This window comes from Vombatus ursinus, unplaced genomic scaffold (assembly GCF_900497805.2).
Source record: "Vombatus ursinus unplaced genomic scaffold, bare-nosed wombat genome assembly UNPS02007284.1, whole genome shotgun sequence".
NCBI classification, from domain to species: domain Eukaryota; kingdom Metazoa; phylum Chordata; class Mammalia; order Diprotodontia; family Vombatidae; genus Vombatus; species Vombatus ursinus.
Window position 1 is genome coordinate 9825641 of NW_020947062.1, and position 8838 is coordinate 9834478.

Genomic DNA, 8838 nt, shown 5'->3' on the forward strand with positions numbered 1-8838 from the left:
TCTTTTCTGGGTTTTTGTGACACTAATATCTCCTGGTTTTACTCCCACCTGTCTTGCAGCCTCTTCTCAGTTTCCTTTACTGGTTCATCATTCATATCATGACCCCTAACTGTGGGTGATCCCCATGGTTCTGTCTTGGGCTCTCTTCTCCCTTTGCATTTTGCACCCTGAGGTTGAGCTCCTAAGGATGTTGATAATCTACCTGAACTCATTCTTCATGACTCCCCTATGCCCTAGCCTCTCAGTTGAAGATCTTGCCTCATATGTGACTGAAAACAATTTAAGCCATTCTCTGAGATCTCCCTCTTATCCCCTTCTCCTCCTCTTCACTCCTTCTTCATATCACTCAGATGCCACTATCTTTTCCTTCATCCTCCTCTCACATGAAGATGGGACCCTTCTCCTTGACAGCTAGCCACTCTATATGAACAGAGGATCTCATTCCATCCTATTTTTTTCCCTCTGTCATTCCTACTCTCTCACTAATCTGCAATTTCTCTCCATCTACTGGTTGCTTCCCTACCGCCTACAAACATACTCGTCTCCCTTAGTATAAAAAAAATCAAACCCTCACTTGATTGTTCCATCCTTTCTGTCATCTCATATCTCTCTTCCTTTTTATGGCTAAACTCCTTGAAAAGCCATCTATAATAGATGCCTCTACTTTCCCCTTCTTTCACTGCCTTCTTAATTTTCTACAGTCTGGCTTCCAACCTCATCTTCAACTCCTCTCTCCCTCTCACCCCCTATATCTAATAAATTGTCAAATCCTGTCTAACGCACTTTTGTAACATCTCTCACATTCTCCTTCTCTTCTCTGACACCGCCATTACCTGTTACAAGCTGTCATCACCTCATGCCTGGTTGATCTACTTGACTCCCCTCACTGCATTCCAGTCCATCCTCCACTCAGCTTTCAATTTTCCTAAAGTGCAGCTCCCTAAACCCTCCAGGATCAAATATAAAACTCTCTGCTTCTCACTCAAAGTCTGTCATAAACTGGCCCCCTCCTACTTTTCTTCTTCTTATACCTTATTCATCCCCACTTACTTTGAAAGTCAGTGACACTGGTTTCCTCAGTGTTTCTTACACAAGACAGTTCATCTCCGGGCTCTGCTCATTTTCATTAGCTGTGTCCCCCATGTCTGGAAATCTCCTTCCTCAAATCTGCCTAGTGGCTTCCCTGGCTTCCTTTCAATTTGTTACACAACCTCAACTAGGTTCTCACTGCTGATAGGGAATCTTTCTATAGCTGCTTTATCAACTTATTATTCCATTCTCTACAGTAGCTCTTTCAAATCTTTTCATTCCCCCTCAACCTCCCATGACTCCCCCTTTTCCCATCCTCTCAAGGTTCTCACCTTGCCTCATATTTTCAGAAAAAAAATGACCACATTTGCTGTGAGCTCCCTCTTCTTTCCTCTTCCTCATCTATTACTCTTTTTGCACTATCTTTTCAACCTCTGTCTTTTTTAAAAAATAATTTATTTATTTTTAGTTTTCAACATTCACTTATATAAGATTTTGAGTTTTAAATTTTCTCCACCTCCTTCTCCTCCCCCCTCCCCAAGAGAGTGTGTAATCTGATATAGGCTCTGCTTATACATTCATATTAAACATATTTTCACATTAGTCATGATGTATAGAAGAATTAGAACTAATGGGAAGAACCACGAGAAAGAAGAAATAAAACAAAACAACAAAAGAAAAGGAAAGCAAATATTATGCTTCCATCTACTTTCAGACTCCATGATTCTTTTTCTGCATATGGATAGCATTTTCCATAGTGAGTCTTTTGATGTTGTCTTAGATCCTTGCATTGCTGAGAAGAGCTAAGTCTATCAAAGTCAGTCATCATACAATGTGGATGTTACTATGTACATTGTTCTCCTGGTTCTGCTCGTTTCAGTCAGAATCAATTCACCTAAGTCTTTCTAGATTTTTCTGAAGTCTGTCTGCTCATCATTTCTTTTCTTTTCTTTTTTTCTTTTTCTTTTTTTTTTTTTTTTGGTGAGGCAATTGGGGTTAAGTGACTTGTCCAGAGTCACACAGCTAGTGAGTGTTATGTGTCTGAGGCCGGATTTGAACTCAGGTCTTCCTAACTCCAGGGCCAGTGCTCTATCCACTATGCCACCCAGATGCCCCTCATCATTTCTCATAGCACAACAGTATTCCATTACATTCATATACCACAACTTGTTGAGCCATTCACCAGTTGATGGGCATCCCCTCAACTTCCAATTCTTTGTCACCACAAAAAGAGCTGTTATAAATATTTTTGTACATGTGGGTCCTTTTCCTTTTTTTATGATCTCTTTGGGATATAGACCTAGAAGTGGTATTGCTGGGTCAAAGGATATGCACAATTTTTTAGCCCTTTGGGCATAGTTCCAAATTGCTCTCCAGAATGGCTGGATCAGTTCACAACTCCACCAACAATGAATAAGTGTTCCAATTTTCCCACATCTTCTCCAACATTTATCATTTTCCTGTTTTGTCATGTTAGCCAATCTGAGAGGTATGATGTGATACCTCAGAATTGTTTTGATTTGCATTTCTCTAATCAATAGTGATTTAGAGCATTTTTTCATATAACTATAAATAGCTTTAATTTCTTCCTCTGAAAACTGCCTATTCATATTCTTTGGCCATTTATCAATTGGAGAATGACTTGTATTCTTATAAATTCAACTCAGTGCTCTATACATTTTAGAAATGTGCCCTTTATCAGATACTGCCTGTAAAAATTGTTTCCCAGCTTTCTGCTTCCCTTCTAATCTTGGTTGCATTGTTTTATTTGTACAAAAACTTTTTAATTTAATGTAATCAAAGTCATCCATTTTGCATTTCATAATGTTCTCTAGCTCTTGTTTGGTCATTAATTCTCTTCTCCATAGATCTGACAGGTAAACTATTCTTTGCTCTCCTAGTTTGCTTATAATATCAGCCTTTATATCTAAATCATAAACCCATTTTGACTTTATTTTGTTATATGGGGTGAGATTTTGGTCTATGCCTAGTTTTTGCCATACTCTTTTCCAGTTTTCCCAGAAGTTTCAAGCTCTGTCTGGCATGAAGAAGTAGCTTTGCTCCTTACCAAGGTTAATACTTCTAATTGCTCATGATCCCATTGGATCCTGTCTCTTCTAACAGATTTTCCCCTCTGTCATCCTCACTCTATCACTTATTTTCAATTTCTCCCTATCTAATGCCTCATTCCCTAATGCCTACAAATGCCCATGTCCACCTCAACTTGAAAAAACCCCTCACTTAATCCTTCTATCCCTGCTAACTATCATCCTAAATCTCTTTGGCCTCTGTAGCTAAACTCCTCTAAAAGGCTGTCTACAATAGGTACCTCCATTTTCTATCCTCTTCTTAATCCCTTACTTTAGATCCTAACCTCTTCATTCAACTAAAATAGTTCTCTCCAAAGTTACCAATTATCTCTGTTACCAAATCCAACGACTTTTGTTAATCCTCATTCTCATTGACCTCTCTGCAGCCTTTGATACTATCAATCACCTTCTCCTTCATACTCTCTTTTCTCTAGATTTTTGGGCTACACTCTCTCCAGGTTTTCCTCCTACCTATCAGATGACTGCTTCTCAGTCTCTTTTGCTGGATACTCCTCCAGGTCATGCCTCTCTGGGTTCTGTCCTGGGCCCTCTTCTCTTCTCCCTCTATTCTCCTTCACTTGGTGATCTCCATCAGCTCCTATGGCTTTAATTGCCATCTCTATGGTGCTGATTCTCAAATCTACCTTTCCTGCCCCAATCTCTCTGCTGACCTCCAATCTCACATCTCCAACTGTTATTTCACGCATCTCCAGCTGGATATCTGATAGACATCTTAAACTCAACATGTCTAAAACTCATTATTTTTCAGAACTCATTATATTTTCCTCAACCCCTGCCCCCCAGCTTCCCTATTACTGTAGAGGGCAACACCATCCTTCTGGTCTCTCAGGGTCACAACCTAGGAATCATCCTGGATTCCTCACTATCTCTCACTTCCCATATCCAATCTGTTGCTAAGGCCTGTTGATTTTACCTCTGCAACATATCTCAAAATATGTCTGTCCCCTTCTCTCCTTTGACACTACCACCACTCTAGTGCAAGCCTTCAACAATTCACACCTGGACTACTGCAATAGCCTGCTAGTGGGTCTGCCTGCCTTATGTCTTTCTCCTATTCCAAATCCATCTTCCATTTAGACACTAAAATGATTTTCCTAAAATGTGGGTCCAGTGATGTCGCCTCTCTATTTAATAAACTCCAGTGGCTTCCAATTGCCTCCAGAATAAAATACAAAGTGCTCTGTTTGGTATTCACAGTCATTTATAACCTGGCCTTTTCTTACCTTTCCAGTCTTTTTAAACCTTACTCCCCATCACATATTTTTTGACCCAGAAACACTGGCCTCCATGTTGTGCCATGAACAAGATACTCCATCTCTTGCTTCCAGGCATCTTTCCTGGCTGTCTCTCATGCCTTGAACACTCTTCCTCCTCAACTCTGCCTACTGACTTCCCTGGTTTCTTTTAAGTTCCAACTGAAATCCCATCTTTTACAGGAAGTCTTTCCCAAAACTTCTTAATTCTACTGCCTTCCCTCTGTTATTTCCTATTTATCTTGTATACAACATTTTTGTATATATTTGTCTGAATGTCATCTCCCACATTCGATTGTGAGCTCTTTAAGGGCAGTGCCTGGCACAAAGTAGGTACTTCATAATGTTTATTGATTGATCTCCATCTCTTGACCTCTGAAAAAAAAATCAAAATTGATTCTATTATGTATCACTGACATTTTGTATAACTGCCTTAGTCATGTTTCTTTATCTTTGAATTAAGTTCAGAAATTCATAGGTTCAGAAGTTCAGTCTTCCTCTCTGAGTTAAGTTTAAAAGTTTATTTTCTGTGATATAACCATTTTAGAGAGCAATTTCAAACCATGCCCAGGGGACTATAAAACTGTGCATACCCTTTGACCCAGAAATCCTGTTACTAGGTCTATATCCCAAAGAGATCAAAGAAAAAGGAAAACGACTTATATGTACAAAAATGTTTATAGCAGCTCTTTTTGTGGGGCAAAGAACTGGGATGCCCATCAATCAAGGAATAGTTGAACAAACTGTGTTATATGATTGTGATGGAATACTATTGTGCCATAAGAAATGACAAGAAGGATTTCAGAAAAACCTAGGAAGACTTATATGAACTGATGCAAAATGAAGTGAGCAGAGTCAGGAGATCATTGTATACAGTAATAGCAATATTGTCTGATGATCAACTGTGAATGACTTAGCTATTCTCAGCAATACAATGATATAAAACAATTCCAAAGGATCTATCATGAAAAATGCTATCCACCACCACAGGAAAAACTGATGAAATCTGAATACATATTGAAACATACTTTTTTTTTTAACTTTCTTCTTTTGGTCTGTGTTCTCTTTTGCAATTGGGCTAATGTAGAAATATATTCTGTATGCACATGTATAATCTATATCAAAGTACTTGCCTTCTCAACGATGGAGGAGGGGAAGGAGGAAGAGAATTTGGAACTTAAAAATTACAAAAAATGAATGTTAACAATTGTTTTTATATATAATTGAATAAAAATAAAACATTCTGAAAAAAGTTGTTTACTTTAAATTAAATTACTTTAATTAAAAGAAACCTGTTATCTCTATACCATTAGCTGTCCTTCTACACTTAGAGGAAGTCTGTTATCTATATACCATTAGTTATATTTATAGATGGACTAAATCAACCAGAATATCCTAGTGGCAAGATGGAAGGAGGGGTTGTTACTAGCCCCGCATTTCCAGTTTCTGGCCAATCTTATTATTCCCCATGTCTATAATGCTTCTGATTTTGTAACCAGTTCTATTGTCTTTCTCATCTATAATGCTGCCTTCTATTTTTTTGGATGCCCTCTTTTTCTCTATAAAAATGATGTCAGGATTATTTCAGAAAAACCTGGAAAGACTTACATGAAATGATGCAAAGTGAAATGAATAGAACGAGGAGAACATTGTACACATTAACAAAAATATTGTGCAATGAAGAACTGTGAATGACTTAGTTACTTTTAGCAATGCAATTATTCAAGACAATCCCAAAAGACTAATGATGAAGTATAATACCTGCCTCCAGAGAAAGAACTGATAATGTTTAAATACAAACTGATGCATGCTATTTTTTCAGGTTCTTTCATTCTTTTTCTTATATTCAAGTCTTCTTGCACATAATGACTAATATGGAAATGTTTTATATGATTGTACATGTATAACCTATATCTGATTGCTTACTTCTCAGGCAGGGGAGAGGGTAAGAAGAGAGGAAGGGATAGAATTTGGAACTCAAAACTTTAAAAAAAGTTAAAAAGTTGTTTTAACATGTCATTGAGGGAAAACAAAATATACTTTTAAAAAATGATCTGTCAGCCCTCATTTGGGGTTTTAGCTTGCTGAGGATGCTGAGACCCTGTTTTTTACTGGCAAATTCTTACTTTGATAATATATTGATTGTGCTTGGAGCTTGTGCCTAAATTTATCTTAATTTTAATCATGACAGTTGGCAAACACAGCAGGATCGAGGAAGGGAGCCCAGTCCCTGGGACAGCTTTTCAGAGGGATTTCTAGGTCCCTCTAGTGAAAATTTTCACCAAGGGTCTTCTCCACAGAAGACTGCACTAAAGGCTGAACTCTCCCCTCAGTCCCAACTCCTCTGAGCCAAGATAAAGCCTCCATACTATTGGGGAAGTTGCAGCTTTACTTGGTGGTCTTCATCTAGTGTCTTTGTGTCTATTGTGAACATTTGGTGATTATTGGCAACAAACCGAGGAAATCTACTGCAGGGGCTAAGCCCTTGGAGAACTTTTTTTTTCTTTAAGGAGAGCTCCTGGTTCAAGCTGAAAGAGATATTGAACCTGGAAACACGGACGCTTGCCAGTCAAGGAGTTGGAAAAACCTGGAAACAGAGATGCCTCCAGGTCTAAGAGGGGGTAACTAATAATAATAAAAAAAAAGTCTGAAATTTGGCCTGAAAAGGACCTGTGTATATTGATTTTTAAGTATTTTTGTATCTATCTTGTCATATTATCTGTGTTTTGTAAGTCAAACTAGCTTTTTCCTGGGGCCTGGTCAGCTGAAGGAGAAGGAGTTTTTCTTTCTTCAGAAAGAAAGTGGGAAGACCTATAAGAGACATAGATAAGAGGGAATCTTTGCTCCCAGTCTGAAGAAATTTATGGCATTATAAACTAATTAGAGACTAAATTTGTGACTGAAACGTAATTTCTCTACTGTGAATTTCCAAAATGTGGTTTGAATGTTTTTATAAATGCTGAAAGATTTCAGTAAGTTTTGGGATAACACCCTGTAGAATGTAAGGGGAAAAAAGAATAAAACAAAGTTTACATGGAAACAGCACTTGGACTTCTTATCACTCTTTCCCTGGAGAGTGACAAAGTTATTGTATTAGTACAAGGGAGGAAGATTCTTTCACTGATTAGAGAAAAAAAAAAGAAGAAAAAAGAAAAAAAGCTAGTTTGAAAGTATCATCTGTGGTTTCAAAGTAAAAAAGGTAGGAGTGTGGGATGTTGCAATTTGCTATTTAAATTTATCTGGTTTTTAAGAACTGTCTATTATTAACTCTTTTCTAAAAGCTTATTTAAATCGGAGCAACTAGAGTAAGTAAAATTTAATTTGGAAAAATGTTTTGATGTTACTACTCTATTTTCTTCTGTAAATGATATGATAGAACTAATTGTTTAGGTAAACTAGAAGCAAGGTCACCAAAAGAAATTGGATAATTTGTTTGGAAGTTCTTAAGAACCCCAAAGGCAATAGTATTTCAATGAACTGGTTGTATAAGAAATTTTTTTGTGGCAAATTACAAAGAACAAATTGAGCGGGATGAAGATTTGTTCTATAGACAAACTAGGATATGATTGGGAAATAAAGATTAAAAGAATTGAGCAAATAGAAGGAAGTGAGGGAAATGCTGGATTATAATATGAAAGAAACAAGACAGGCGCAATTTTGAAAGAATATAAAAAGAAATGAAAAGATAAAGTTTAAATAAGAAGGGATAAGAGAAACTGGGTAGAAAGTTAAACAAAGTTGTAGTCTATTTGCACTGATTGTGAATGAAGGGTTTCAAAATAAAGGGTTTGGAGTTCTGGAAAGAGAGGCTTAAGGGAGGTTTTGATCTCACTGAGAAAAAAATATGGGAAACATTAGGTGATTTTATTTTATGATATGGAAACTGTAGTAATAAAATTGAAGCTCCAAATATTATGGGCTCCAGAGCAGGTGGATAGGAATGCAAAGTTGCCACATAGAGCCTCTCCCAATCTCTTGCCCAAGGTTAAAAATGAAAAGCCTTGGGGACAGGTGAAAAAGTGGGGGCTAGATTGTGAACATAATAGGAATTGATTGGTTTGGGGTTGGGTGATTTAAAAAGAAATAAAGAGAAAGTTCCGGGGAAATGGGAGGGTGACCACCTGTAAAAGTTTTATAATTAAATGAAGTAGTAAACTTTGAGAAAACAACAGGATCAGACTTTTATCTAAGAACTAGAATATATAAATGCATGTAATTGGCTTTCAAATGTTTCTAATGCATTACTAAATTTAAAAATTAGATCAAAGATTCTACATATAAATTGCACTAATAATTATAAATAAACCTTAAATCATCTTTTTCCTATTTGAAGTATCTGTCTGATAATTTAAAGATAAAGAAGGGCCCATTTTACAAGCCAGGCTCTCATAGATGCATTTTAAGATTTTTCACTCAACCTGTTGCTGGCACTGTCTATATCAGGT